The sequence below is a fragment of the Balaenoptera ricei genome, chromosome 20 (genome assembly GCF_028023285.1).
Source record: "Balaenoptera ricei isolate mBalRic1 chromosome 20, mBalRic1.hap2, whole genome shotgun sequence".
NCBI classification, from domain to species: domain Eukaryota; kingdom Metazoa; phylum Chordata; class Mammalia; order Artiodactyla; family Balaenopteridae; genus Balaenoptera; species Balaenoptera ricei.
The window spans coordinates 3,343,835-3,358,070 of NC_082658.1; the positions used below are offsets into that span (position 1 = coordinate 3,343,835).

The 14,236-nt window shown below is 38.4% G+C and overlaps 1 long non-coding RNA gene across 1 annotated transcript in view; it reads right to left on the bottom strand.

Moving 5' to 3' along the window:
• LOC132354806 (uncharacterized) overlaps positions 1–12,608 on the bottom strand; it is a 28,212-nt gene extending 15,604 nt beyond the window's left edge. The window contains exon 1 of the long non-coding RNA XR_009499418.1: positions 12,467–12,608. This is a non-coding gene — a long non-coding RNA (uncharacterized LOC132354806). The remainder of the gene's footprint in view (positions 1–12,466) is intronic.
• Between the last annotated feature and the right edge of the window lie 1,628 nt (positions 12,609–14,236).

The following is a 14,236-nucleotide window of genomic DNA, read 5'->3' on the forward strand; positions in this document are numbered from 1 at the left end:
GAGCTGAGAGTGACAGATATTACAGGACATGACGGGGGTGGGCAGTTGTCCAAAGCAAGCACAGAGGAGGCACCTGTGAGTCTAATGCTTCTTGATTTGCAGATTCAGCCTCAGTTGTAATAATCCTGCATGAATAGCTAGAGTGAGTAAGAAAGAAAGAAAATGAAAAGAACAGAGGAAGGGAGGGAGGAAGGAAGGAAGGAAGGAAAGAAGGAAGGAAGGAAGGAAGGAAAGAAGGAAGGAAGGAAGGAAAGAAGGAAGGAAGAAATAGAATGCCTCTCAGCTGGTGTAAAAATGCCCAGTATTTAGGAAAGGATGCCAATTTTTGTCCTTTCATCCATAAACTATGAATTTCTTTGGAGACACTATTCCTGATATCTGACAGGGGTGAATTTGACCACCAGGACACATGGGTGTTTATAATTCAGTTTCTCCCTAATCTGTTGAATTAAAAGGCAAACTAGCATTTATCAAACATAGGAAAGGAAAGGAAGTATTCTTTCTAGTTGACCTTTTGTTTGCTTATATAAATAAAGGATTGGTGAAAGCCTCTCATACAGATGTAGAGAAAAATGAATGTTTCAGAGAAAAAGCAGCATCCAGAAGACGATTAGTTTGACTTCGTCCTGAAAAGAGGCTGGGGATATATTTAAAACATATCCCAGCAAAATCCCCACATTGATGTAACCAGGATAATGCCCTGGAAGTCATGATCCATTCTCTAATTATTATATGACCTCCATATTTTTGGCCAGTGTTGTCAGTTTGCCAAAGCGTTGGTCGGGGGCTGGACTCCAATAAGTGTTTTATTTTCAGTTGTGCATTCGCCAGCTAAAGTGCAGCTGCAACCTAGTTCAACCCGATCTGGTCAGAGAAGCGTAGGAAAAGTCAATTCGTTTTTCCACTCTCTGGGGCCAAATGGACATTTAGAGTAGAGAACATGTTTGTATTGGGGGGCGGGTGGGTGTCTGAGACTACTTGGTGGACAAAGTAAGACTTTGAAGACTGAAACACCAAGTTAACAGGAATCAATCCGACTAAAGTGTGTTACTTTCTAAAAAAAAAAAAAAAAAAAGACATTTTTCTTCTATTGGGTATAAAATTCCGGAGGGTAAGGTTTCTATAGTGATCGCCAGAGTACCTCACGACATACGTTTGGTACAGCAGGTACCAAATATTTGTTGAATGGGTGTCCGAGTGATGGACTGAAGCAGAATCCTCCGTGAAAACATGCATCTAGGTAATCACATTCATTTTACCACTCACTTGCCCAGTCCCCCCCAATTTTGAGTTGTCAGATCACACTGTCCTATATTTGGAATAATAGAGGGCTGTCAATGCCGCAGATGTCTGGGTTAGCAATCCAATTGCCTCACTCTTCTGTAAATGCTGCCATCAAACAGTGGGTGAGTTCAAAATTAGATGAATCATCACCTCTTTTGTCACTTGGTTTGCCCACCTGCTGACAGGGAGAGATTCGCTCTTAATAAGAATCATCTCTAGGGAAGATAACACACTTCTCTCTTTATTAGAAGCAGCTTAAGCTTGACCCTGGGGCAAGTTGTAAGGGAACTGAATGTTTATTGTACCCTTATTTGCGACAAACAAAAATCACCTGTGTTTGAAAATGATGGATGGAAATGGAAATTTAGCTGTGCCCCTTGAAATGTTTTTTACCAGTGAGTATCATAACAACCACAAAATTCTATGGGTTTTTGTTCCTGGGAAATTATCTCCCTACTATTTCCTAAAACTTTTAGGGAGTAATCATTAATCATAGAATAAAGTCCTAACTCAGCAAGGCCTTCAGGATTGGATATAATTCCTTGGCCCGCAATATCAATAAACTTTATATAATTCAGCCACGATGGGCAGCTACATTTTCTTGTACATAACCCCCATTTCCCACTGTTAATAGAGAATGGTACAGAGGTTCCTTAAAAAACTAAAAATAGAACTACCATATGACCCAGTAATCCCAGTCCTGGGCATATACCGGGAGAAAACCATAATTTGCAAAGACACATGCACCCCAATGTTCATGGCAGCACTGTTTACAATAGCCAAGACATGGAAGCAACCTAAATGTCCATCGACAGATGAATGGATAAAGAAGATGTGGTACATATATACGATGGAATATTACTCAGCCATAAAAAAGAATGAAATAATGCCATTTGCAGCAACATGGATGGACCTAGAGATTACCGTACTAAGTGAAGTAACTCAGACAAGGACAAATATCATACGCTATTACTCATATGTTGAATCTAATTTGAAAAATGATACAAATGAACTGACTTACAGAACAGACTTACAGATATCAAGAACAAACTTATGGTTACCAAAGGGGAAATGCTGTTGGGGGGAGGGATAAATCAGGAGCTTGGGACTAACATACACACACTACTATATATGATAGATAACCAACAAGGACCTACTGTACAGCACAGGGAACTCTATTCAATATTATGTAACAATCTAAATGGGAAAAGAATTTGAAAAATAATAGATACATGTATATGTAGAACTGAATCACTTTGTTGTACACCTGAAACTAATACAACATTGTAAATCAACTCTACTCCAATCAAATTAAAAAAAAAAGTGTTGTCTCCACACCTGTGTCCACTTTTCCTACTGATTCATCAAACCTTCACTCCACTCATCTGATTCATAAGTATTTCCTAGGTCTCTCTGGCCATTACTAAAGTCTCCTTCTCCTGAGCTCCATTACATTAGTTTTCAACTTCATTTTATCATTTATTACTTACCACTGTTATTTCTTACTTATTGTGTAATGGAAGAAGTGAAAGGTTTGCCTCTGCCATTGCTAATTGTGCCAGTTTTGTCTTTCTCTGAGAGCAAAGATCATGCACTTTGGTTTTTCTCATGCTCAGTGCTTTACATTACTCCTTTTACAAAGTAGGAATTCAGTAACTATTAGTTGAATTGAATTGTACTGAACTGTCCTTATGCAGCTTTTAATCTAATTGGGAAAAAAGAAAAGCCCATTAAACAACATTAAGAGAACGGCAAAGCATCAGAATTAAAACCACAGAAGAATGTGGTAGAGAATGAATATTTGAATCGTGGAAGAATATAATGTATAGCAGTTGTTGCAGCTGAGTACAGGTAACCTGGGAAGACTTTGAATGTACCTTTTTTGTTAAATCTTAAAGGGTTTCACCCAGTGACTAACACACTAAATGAATTCATTTTTTTAAAAAAATGGAATACTTAAAATTTCAGAAGATAAAGGGAGAGAGACCATTTCATATATGTTTTATAGAAAAGAAAATTGGTAGAATTCGGTTTTATCAGGACACTTTGGAAAGTCCATAACTTTACTCCAATTATTTCACTTCAAGCAATCTATTCTAAATAGATAAACAAAAATGGGAACAAAGGTTTCCATACAATGATATTAATCACTCTTTTTTTATCCATACCATGATCACACTAGCCATCTTTGAATTTTTCTTATTCCCTGCATTCTGGGCTGCCTCAGGATCTTTGACCTTGGTTGCTTCCAAGTTTTGGCAATTACGAATAAGGCTACTACAAACATCTGTTTGCAGGTTTTTATGTAGACATAAATTTCCCATGTCTTTAGGTTAATACCAGGGAGGGTGATTGTATGGTATAAGTACGTTTAGTTTTATAAGGCACTGCCACACTATCTTCCAAAGTGGCTGTACCATTTTGCATCTCCACCAGCAATGAATGAGAGTTCCTATTGTTCCACATCCTTATCAGCATTTGGTGTAGTCAGTGTTCTGGATTTTGGCTATTTTGACAGTCAGGTAGTGGTATCTCATTGTTTTAATTTGCATTTCCCTGATGACATATGATAGGGAGTAAATTTTCACATGCGTATTTGCCATCTGTATGTCTTCTTTGGTGAGGTGTCTTAAGACCTTTAGTCATTTTTAATCGAGTTGTTTCCTTATTGAGGTTTAAGAGTTCTTTGTATATTTTTGATAACAGACATTAATGAGATATGTCTTTTGCAAATATTTTCCCCTGGTCTGTGGCTTGTCTTTTCATTCTCTTGATAGTGTCTGTTGCAGAGCAGAAGTTTTTTAATTTTAATGAAGTCCAGTTTATTGAGCCTTTTTCTGGGGTCATGCCTTTTGGAGTTGTATCAAAAACCCATCACCAAGCCCGAGGTCTTCTAGATTTTCTCCTATGTCATATTCTAGGTGTTTTATATTTTTGAGTTTTACATGTAGGTCTATGACCTATTTGAGTTAATTTCGTGAAGAACGTAAGGTCTATGGCTAGATTCACTTTTTTTTTTTTTTTTTGCATGTTGATGTTTAGTTGTCCCAGATTCCTGTATTTTAAGCATTATATGTGTGCGTGCGCCTGTGTATATATACACACATATAGATATCATAAGCATTATTTCTGATTCTCACTACCATCATATTTAAAGGCATGTAACATTTTTGTCATCAGTATTGTGCAATGGAGATGCTTTCATTTCTTAGCAAAATAAACAACATTTTTGCACATAAAGTGTTTGTATTTCAGATCATTTTCGTAAGGCATATTTGCAGAAGTCCAATTATCTGGTCAAAAGGTGTGATCACTCTAACGTCTTTGATATATTTTGCTGCTCACACTAAAATGGCTTTTAGTAATTTCAAGCACCAATAGTGGATTATGACATCTAAAAGACTAAAAAAATGCCTTTCTTATGTTTTATTTTGCTTGTATTTATATTGAATCTTTCTATCATGTTGGTTTACTATTTGTAGATTTTCTCTTATAAATGCCTTTCTTTTGTTTTATTTTGCTTGTATTTATATTGAATCTTTCTATCATGTTGGTTTACTATTTGTAGATTTTCTCTTATAAATGCCTTTTCGTATTTTTGTGCAGATTTTTTCCCGGTCAGACATTCTTATATTTTTAATAAAGTTATATATAGCTCCTTTCTTATCCTGTTTTGTAAAATAGTTTCCCATTCTGCTTTTTGCCTTTTGATTTTTGTTATACTTTTAACATGTATACATTTGAAATTTTTATGTAGCAAATATTGATTTGTTTTTTCTTTCTGTGACTTTATCACTTACTTGTCCATTGAGGAACATTTCCCTTCCAGGTCATTAACAAATATTCATTTGTATTTTCACCTAGTTTTTCTTGTAAAATATTTAGCTTTTTATATATATATCTGGATTTAATTTACTCTAGGGAGAGATTTGAGAGACTGAAATTTTCATTTTTCAGTTTGTTAACCATCTATTCTAATATGTACTCCATTGTGAATTCAATGACATTTTAAAATAACATAATTGGAGTTCACATTTATGCTTTATTTACTACTGTTGAACTATGTTTTAAGCTAAATTAATAAATCAATGGCTACTCTGATCAAAAGAAGCAATTTTATAAATATTATTTGAATAGTTTATGTATATATTTGGCTTACATACATAACAAAGGTTTGAAAAGGAATAATATCTGTCCTCAAACTCAGGAGGATTTGCAAATGGCTGTTGTGAGCTTTTAGATCGTTCTATCTCATTTTTGTTGGCCTTTACTGCTTTTTTCTGATTCACTCATTAAAAGGAGATGTCAATTTTAATATATTTTGTAAACTTGGTAAACAAATGAACAAAAAGCATATATCGTTCCTTGCAGGGGTGGGGTGGGTATTAATGACAAGTAAGATATATGGCTTAGTTATGAATAAGAGAAGAGGAATATACAGAGATTTTTTTAAAAAAAATGGACCAAGGGACCATGATGTGAAAAATGAAGATGCGGGGGGTGGTGAATGAATCTTGGAGCACATCTGGCTCAACTAGCTCGTCAGATTGATAATAAAAAATAGCAGTGAGTACTAGTTTGACATTATGGCACAGGACTGTACTGACTGCTTTATCTCTCATTTATTTTTCAAAATCGTCTCCTGCGTACTCCCGATTTACAAGTGAGGAAATGTAGCTGTGTTGCCATTGTTTCAACATGGCTCATGAGGAAACTGATCACCAACGAAGAGAAATGACTTGTCAGAAATTACAGAGTTGGGCTTCCCTGGTGGCGCAGTGGTTGAGAATCTGCCTGCCAATGCAGGGGACACGGGTTCGAGCCCTGGTCTGGGAAGATCCCACATGCCGCGGAGCAACTAGGCCCGTGAGCCACAACTACTGAGCCTGCGCGTCTGGAGCCTGTGCTCCGCAACAAGAGAGGCCACGATAGTGAGAGGCCCGTGGACAGCGATGAAGAGTGGACCCCGCTTGCCGCAACTAGAGAAAGCCCTAGCACAGAAACAAAGACCCAACATAGCAATCAATCAATCAATCAATCAATAAATCTTAAAAAAAAAAAAAGAAATTACAGAGTTGAGTCAAGGCTCTCAAAAACTCTGACAGGGTTATCCCCAGTGCAATTTTTATTTTGTGTGGCTGGTGCACACAAAATACATACACACGTACACATGTACACATGTCCCTATTTCCTGATAAAGTCACTTATTTATTTCGTATAGAATCTTTGCCGAATCTAATTTTAGATACCCAAAGTATACAATGCACCGATACAGAAATGTAGGAATACATTTATACTCCTTTAAAGATCCCATACCGTATACTGGTAACTCGCACAGTTGTGACAGATAGAAGTACAATAATTAATCATGATTAATGGTCATGTTCATTCTTGTCCTCTCTTGCCAAATCTGTTCAGCGGAATTAGATGATTCCTTGTGCCCCATTTTGCTGTGATGGGCTCAAATTCTGGCTGAGTTTCATGTGGTGTTGTTATATCTTGCAGTTATCACTGTCGTTTTCTCCATTAGCGATCGTAGCTCCCTGTGGGAGTGACTTATTATGCCAGGCACATGATTCCATCTTTCTTCTCTGTTAATGATCTCAAGGAATGCATCATTATCACCTTTCCTCTCCACCAAAATCCCATTAATCGCCGTATCCCACATGTGATTTACATGGAGGGAGTATGTTATCCTAGGGTGCAGAGCTCTGCGGTATTCAAACTGAGAGTTGATCTTTTGTATCTCCTGCAACTTTCTAATTCTCAGTTTACCTATCTGCAAAATGGGGCTAAGGATCCACAAAGTCTTCAGGACTTTATAGATTTACATTTATGGCACACAATTGTTTCTCAGGAAAAGTCGATTCTTTTCCAAAGGCAGATTTCCTTCCACAGAAACTAGATATCCCCTGAGATCTTGCCTGCATTGTCTTCATGGCCAACTTCTGACAGAATCATTTCTCTTAACGTAATTCCTCCTACCATGTTAGTATGATGTTCCTAATTAGGTCTTGATCTGTTGGGAAAGGTCCACAACAAGTACTGAGCATTTATATAACCCAATCTAAGCTTGCTTATTAGTCCAGGGAAAGACAGCTATAATTTTCCATTCTTGTCTAGTTGGTTTTTTTCCCCTATTAACATTATTTGTTGAAGATGGAATTTCATAGGAGGAACAGGGTTGGAAGGGAAAGAAGTATTCAGCTTATCACAGTCACAGAGCCATCTCTGAAGGTCTTGGAGCTACACATGTTTGGGGCGAAAATTTGGTCTTCATTCTAAACTTTCTTACATCTTCTCTTGGATATGCAGAGCAAACAAGTCAGAGAGACTACAGCAGATAGATTTTTACAATGGCAAAATCTGATGGAAAAGACTCTGGGCTCATCGTTCAGAGAAGCCATCTGTGCCAGAGTAACTGTCTGTGACAGAGGGAAAAAATAAATCATTTTCAAAAACCCCATTGCTCCAAAATCTGGTCCAACACCACTGTCTTGAGTGCCAAGTATTCTATCTGGCAAAAGCAAGTCATGGAAAAGCACAAAGGCAATTTACCCAATTGGCCTGGGCAGAAGGTTTATTCTTCAATTATTTTTTGTGAGTCTTCCCTCCGAGTGTGGTTCAGACAGCTCTGCACAAGGATCAGTGGCTGGGCAGGGCTCAAGTAAGCGAAAACACAACTAAGGATGGGTAGCAGTGTAGTTTGTAGCAGTTTAGTCTCCCTCCGGTTTAGAATTCCTCCTCCCTAACAGGTTAATCCTATTTAAAATCATGGTTTTCAAAGAGGAAATTCCTGATACAATCATCGAACAGGACCCAGAGTAAGTTGAGGCTCAAACTCACCATTAGAAAATATCAGGGACCTCTGAAAATTTATCATCTCACAGCCTCAGTTTCTAAATGGACTGCTGTGGTGAATGCAATTAATCGGTGACTTCCCCATCTCTATAATTTTCTCTTATTTTTAGGCAAAGGCTCCATTTTACAATGTGTCTACCTTCCCTTCAGTATCCTTGGAAACCAACCAACCAGTGGTATTGCCGTGTTGGTGAGGTGACCTATTTCTTGGGAGATTGCCATTTAGAAGATTAAAATGCTAAGGCCCCCAAAGAAGGCATTTTTCCAACAGCAGATCGATGTATCAATACGTACCGTTCGGAGAATTTTCTAGAAATTTTCTTAAGAACAACTGGGTACATGTCATGTCATTTCAGGACTTGGGACACCCAGCTCTGATAGAGATGCTGACCAGCATACTTTCTGAGCTATCGTCAGCTGGTGATTTGCACCGCGTGGAATGCATGTTCTGTACTCAAGAGACGTGAATCACTTGCTCAATTAAAAATAGTATTTCCCTAGCAATTATTGGCTCAAGAATGGGAGTAAGTCGTGGGTGAAATTGTGGCCATTTGCTTTCCTATCCTGGAAATGTGCCTGCAGTTTTGTGACAGTCTGACACATATTGATTGATTTGTTTCTCGGAAACATCAGCCCCAAAGTTAATGGCTACAGATTCTTCTAGGATTTCCTTAAAATTAGGTCAAGGCTTTCCAATGTGGGAGATAAATGCATGCTTCTTATTGTAGAATTTAGGGAGAAAGTCACATGCCAAGAGAAAAGCATACTAAGGACCTAGTCATAAGCATTCTTCACCGAATTATACCCGAGTCTTATTTTATTTATTCAAAACAAAGGAATGTCATTACTTTACAGGATTATAGCATGGAAATTATCTAATCAATGATGACTTCCAAATTTCACAATTCAGCTTGAAGAATCACTTTATGCTAATTATCTGATATGCCCATTCCTCCAAATAATGCATTCATTTTTCAAATCTTTATATCACCAGTGTGTCGGTTAGTCTACAGAGGCTGGTGGTACACCACTGTGATATAAAACTGTAAGATGTTCATCATTGCTTGAGAAAAAGGCATATACGTGAACACGTATGAGACAAAGCATATACATTGAAAAGGGAACAGAGGATAAATCAGCTGATTTTCCCATACAGATTTGATTTCTGCCTTTAGATTTGAAGCATGAAAAATATAAGAAGTAGGAAATGAGGGTAATGCTAGACAAAGACAGGAACATGCAAAAGACACTGGCTTGTGAAAGCTTGGGATATTGAGGGAAGTAGCTCAAGGGTTCAACATGATGGAACATAGAAATACATGGCTACCGAGGAGGTTAAAAGGGGGCTTCTATGCTCGGGAAAAGCATCTTGACTTGATTTCTAGGTTACAGGTATTTATGGAAGAATTTTAAGCAGAGAAATGCTAGGATCCCGTGTGCATTTCAGAAGGATGAGGCATAACAAAGAGACCCTACAGAGGAGAAAGTGGAGACAGAATAACAGGTTGGGCAGTAGGAGCCCCCAAAAGAATGAGAATTGGCATCAAAATTAAGATGAAAAGTTGGGCAGATGGAGCCAAGAAAAGGAAACTGTTCGCTAACTATTTGTAAGAGAAAGGGTCAAAAAGGTTTCTAAGTTGGGTGAAGGTGGGTGTGTGTGTGTAAATGTTGACCCCATTAAAAATAGAGAATACAGGAGTCAGAAAGGATATCTGCTTTAGATCCACTCCATGTTTTGGATTACTTCAACTACTTGGTGATTTACGCATTAATACGCATTGATTTATTTAGATGGATGCATTCCTGTATGCAGTTGGGAAGGAGGAAGGAACACGATGATGCACCGTTTGGTGGGGGGACAGATGCCTTATCCTCTTGGATAACTGTAGTATTTCCTGGATTTCTCTTTGGGAAACGACTTCAATTGATTCCTCCCATCTTGTGTCTTTTCAGTGACTATTTTTGAATCGGAATGTTAGAATTTACATTTGTTCTCTTAAATGTCACTGCTCCCTGTCTGGTGAGATCATTTGGAATGTTGATTCTGTTGTGTCTTACGTTGGATTTATCTTCCACTTTGTGCCCTGCAAAGTTGTGGGGCAATATTTGTGTGTATAAGATTTTATCCAAGTGACAGATAACAGTTTTTGCTGAATGACACCAGGAACATGGTGCTGTTTGTACAAAACTAATAACCTCACTCCAGTGAGACATCAAGAAACAATCACTTCTTCCAGTGGAGTTAGTCTTCAGAAGCCATAAATCCACTACAAAATGCTGTAATTTAGACCGAGGCTATAAAGAGAGGCTATATTGAGTGTGTTTTGCTTAAATCAATACCTTGTAATTTCACACGCCTGATCTATCAAAATCCAGGGCTGGTGTCTGTAAATCTACTTCCCACTCTTGTTGATTAATTACAGCTTGATGTCCTTACATAAAGCTGAAAATGATATTTCTGCTTTCAATATTTATCTGGGTACAGTAGATTAACATAAGGGGGAATCAAGTTTATTATTTCAAAAAATGATTACGAATGAAGAGATCCTCGTACTGTAATCTTGATTCAACTATAATCTAGTAATGTTATATTTTATTCATTAACTAAAATTAGCTGTAATCCTCATCATCAATTGAGTGCTTACTACATGTCACTCATTAATCATCGAAATTGGTAATTTCAGCTTATTCTCACAACAATCGTATGATTTTGGTACCACATGCAGGCCTATCATCTGGATGAGGAAACTCACACTTAGAAGGGTAGTTTCTCAAAAATTTTAGGTAGCTCAGTCTACTTGAACCCAGATTTACGTATCTTCGGAACCTAAATCTTTCACCGGAGAGTATAATGACATCTGTTAACAATCCATGGCAATAACAAACAAATACATTTATTTTTCAGAGCTTTTGAGCTTCAGGAGCTTGAAAACACTCTCAAAATCCAAAGTCTTATAAACACAAGATGAATTCATAGATGAGCAGATAATGGGATAAAACACACTCTCGTATTTATATTTTAAAAAATAGTGGACAGGGGCTTCCCCGGTGGCGCGGTGGTTGAGAATCTGCCTGCCAATGCAGGGGACACGGGTTCGAGCCCTGGTCTGGGAAGATCCCACATGCCGCGGAGCAACTAGGTCCGTGAGCCACAATTACTGAGCTTGCGCATCTGGAGCCTGTGCTCCGCAACAAGAGAGGCCGCGATAGTGAGAGGCCCGCGCACCGCGATGAAGAGTGGCCCCTGCTTGCCGCAACTAGAGAAAGCCCTCGCACAGAAACGAAGACCCAACACAGCCAAAAATAAATAAATTAATAAAAAAAAAAGAGAGAAGTACTGATTTGCATAAAGAAATTTAAGCTCTAAAAAAAAAAAAAATAGTGGACAAATAATGGGGCGATAAAGTTCAGAGATAGACATTTTCCAACAGACAGAAGAAAATAGTGGGTTTTCTGTAGGCATGTCTTTCCGGTTGGTCTTTCTCCAACATGCTTCCAATTGTTGGAGACACTTGAAGTATTGATAGTTTGCTAAATCGGATGGTCTTGTGAAAGCCTGTTCTGTATTTGGTCTAAATTTAGATTCAACGTCCATCCCAGTAAGGATTTGAAACTCTAATACTTAACTGATTACTGCTCCTCCTCCTAAATGACACTGTAGGTCTTGATTCCTTCAGGCTAAGACATCGGGGATGTTTTTCTCAAGTTATAACCTTCACCTCTTGTTGAAGAGGGGTTGGGGTGGATGGTAAGACAGCTTTGTGGCTACTCATGGGCCAAGTGATCAGAAATTATCTTCAATATCTTATTATAAGCCATATCCCCCAGCACAAGGACCACAGATATATTCCCATTTAAGTGCAAAAACAGTTTCCAAAGCCCCAAATGCTAGAAATCTTAGGCATATACATTTTTAATCACTCCCTCCTTTTCGTCTCTCAATTAGGGCAACTAGACAAGACCATATTGGTATTCCTTACTTTCAATCAGTGTCTGTGGAATTCTAGCACGTATAAAGAAGACAACAGATCAACACCTATCTCCCTGGGAACATATTTATTTCAGTTAAAGGAAAAACAATACCACAGGACATTTTACTATTTCCAGGTTTTTTTGTAACCAGAGAACTTAAAAGAAACAGTCTTAACCACGGTGAACCAAAGAGGAAATGATGGTGAGAAGTCAGATTTTTGAGGCATTAAGCAATGACCTCTCAGAAAAGAAAGAAAGAGTCTTACAAGGAGGGGGAAACTTGGGAATTGAAATATATTAGACAACGCATCCTACGGGGTAAAAGAAAAAAGAAAGGCGGGTACTTTACCGTGAGATTGACAGAAAGTCCTGAATGGCCCACTTCTCATAATCATAAAGGAGGTGACACAGAGCTTCATATTCAAAGGACTTAATGAGGACAAACAGGGGAGTATAAAAAACAGAACAAAACAAACACCTCAGTCCCATGGTTCCCTTTCCATTTTCTCTCATTGCTCCCACCTGCTATAAGTTATCACTCACTCAAGCGTCATGTGAGGGGCACACTCGCAGCTTTGGCTTGGCCCGGGCAGAGCCATGTGACATGTTGGAGACACTTCAAACTTTTCTCAGCTTCCCTGTGCTTTGGCGCTACATGTCTATCAACTAAGATAGCTGTTCATCCAGAAAGTTTTCCCCATAGATTTCTACCTTGGCTCTTGGCTTTTTAAAGGAGGATGGACTTAAACAGTTCTTCCTATCCGGGCTTTTCACACATCCAGAATTTGCTTTGGGAAAGACAGCCCGGCAAGTCAGGGAGGGGACCCCTCAACACCTAAAGAATGTCAGGCACGGATATCTTCCTCCCGGTAGGTGTCACGTCTCTAAGGATCTCAGAAATGGGGACAGTTCAATCAGCTCGTTCCAAAAGAGGACAGAGTTTATTCTTCAGAGGCAGCAGGGAATGAATGCAACTTTCTGACCAGGAGTCGGGGTCAGGCTTCCTTAACTTGGGTGACCTGGATCAAGCTACCTCACCCCTCATGACTTTAAGTTCTGCATCCAAAAATGAATAGATCAATGCTTTTCAACCTTAGCTGCTGTGCAGACGCCTACATACTTGTCGAAATAGCTATCCAAACAGCAAGACCCTGTGGTATTAACAGTGCAGTGGACACAGAGATGAATAAAACACAATGTATATTTTGTTAGTTGTTTTTAAAGTTTATTACCATTTCATCAAAAAATAATTCACTTTTGCTTCGACCATTCCCCTCAGCTCCCTGCTTTATTCCATTACTCAGCTGATTTACACAATTGCCTTCCTTCGCCTTCCTTCTTGTGAGTTGCCTCTTTCCCCTCTACAGAAACTGTCACTCTTTCCAGGAGTTTCTGAAGCTTTCCTTTTGCTAAATCCCAATGACTGCATTTTCTCTAAACATATTTCCCCTGACTCTCTGAGAAGTAAACAGAATTTACCCCCTCTTCTTGTTGAAACTCTCCCCTTCCGCTTCTCATTCTGCATTTTTCGGTTTCTGTTCTTAATTGCTGACTTCTCTTTTCCTGTTTCATCTGGGGAGTCTTCTTTCTTCTGGCAGCCCTAGCTTTGGTCATTTCCCAAGGGTGCTTCGCCCCTACTCGTCTTTCTCTAAGTTCTTTCTTTCAGTTAGGTTTCAGTATCTTTAGCCATCACTCGTGGGTTCATAGCTCTCAAATTCCCAAGTTCAGCCTCAACTTCTTTTGCAAAATTCAGTCCCTGTTTTCACCTCTCAGGTGTCTAGAAAACATTTGTCTTTACATGGACAGCCTGTCCTCTCTTTATATGCTCCAAACAAACATATCATTTATATCTTACAAACCGTCACACATTCTTTAGTCTTCAAAATTGTTTTGATAACTCTAGGTCTTTTGCTTTTCTGTATAAAATTTTGAATCAGTTTGTCAAATTTTACACACACACACACACACACACACACACACAAACGTAGAAGGATTTTGATTCGGGTTGTGTTCGATGTATAGACTGATTTGGGGAGAAATAACATTTTGATAACATTGGGTCTTCCTTCTGATGGATAAATATAGTATATTTTTCCATTTATGTAACATTTTTCAAATT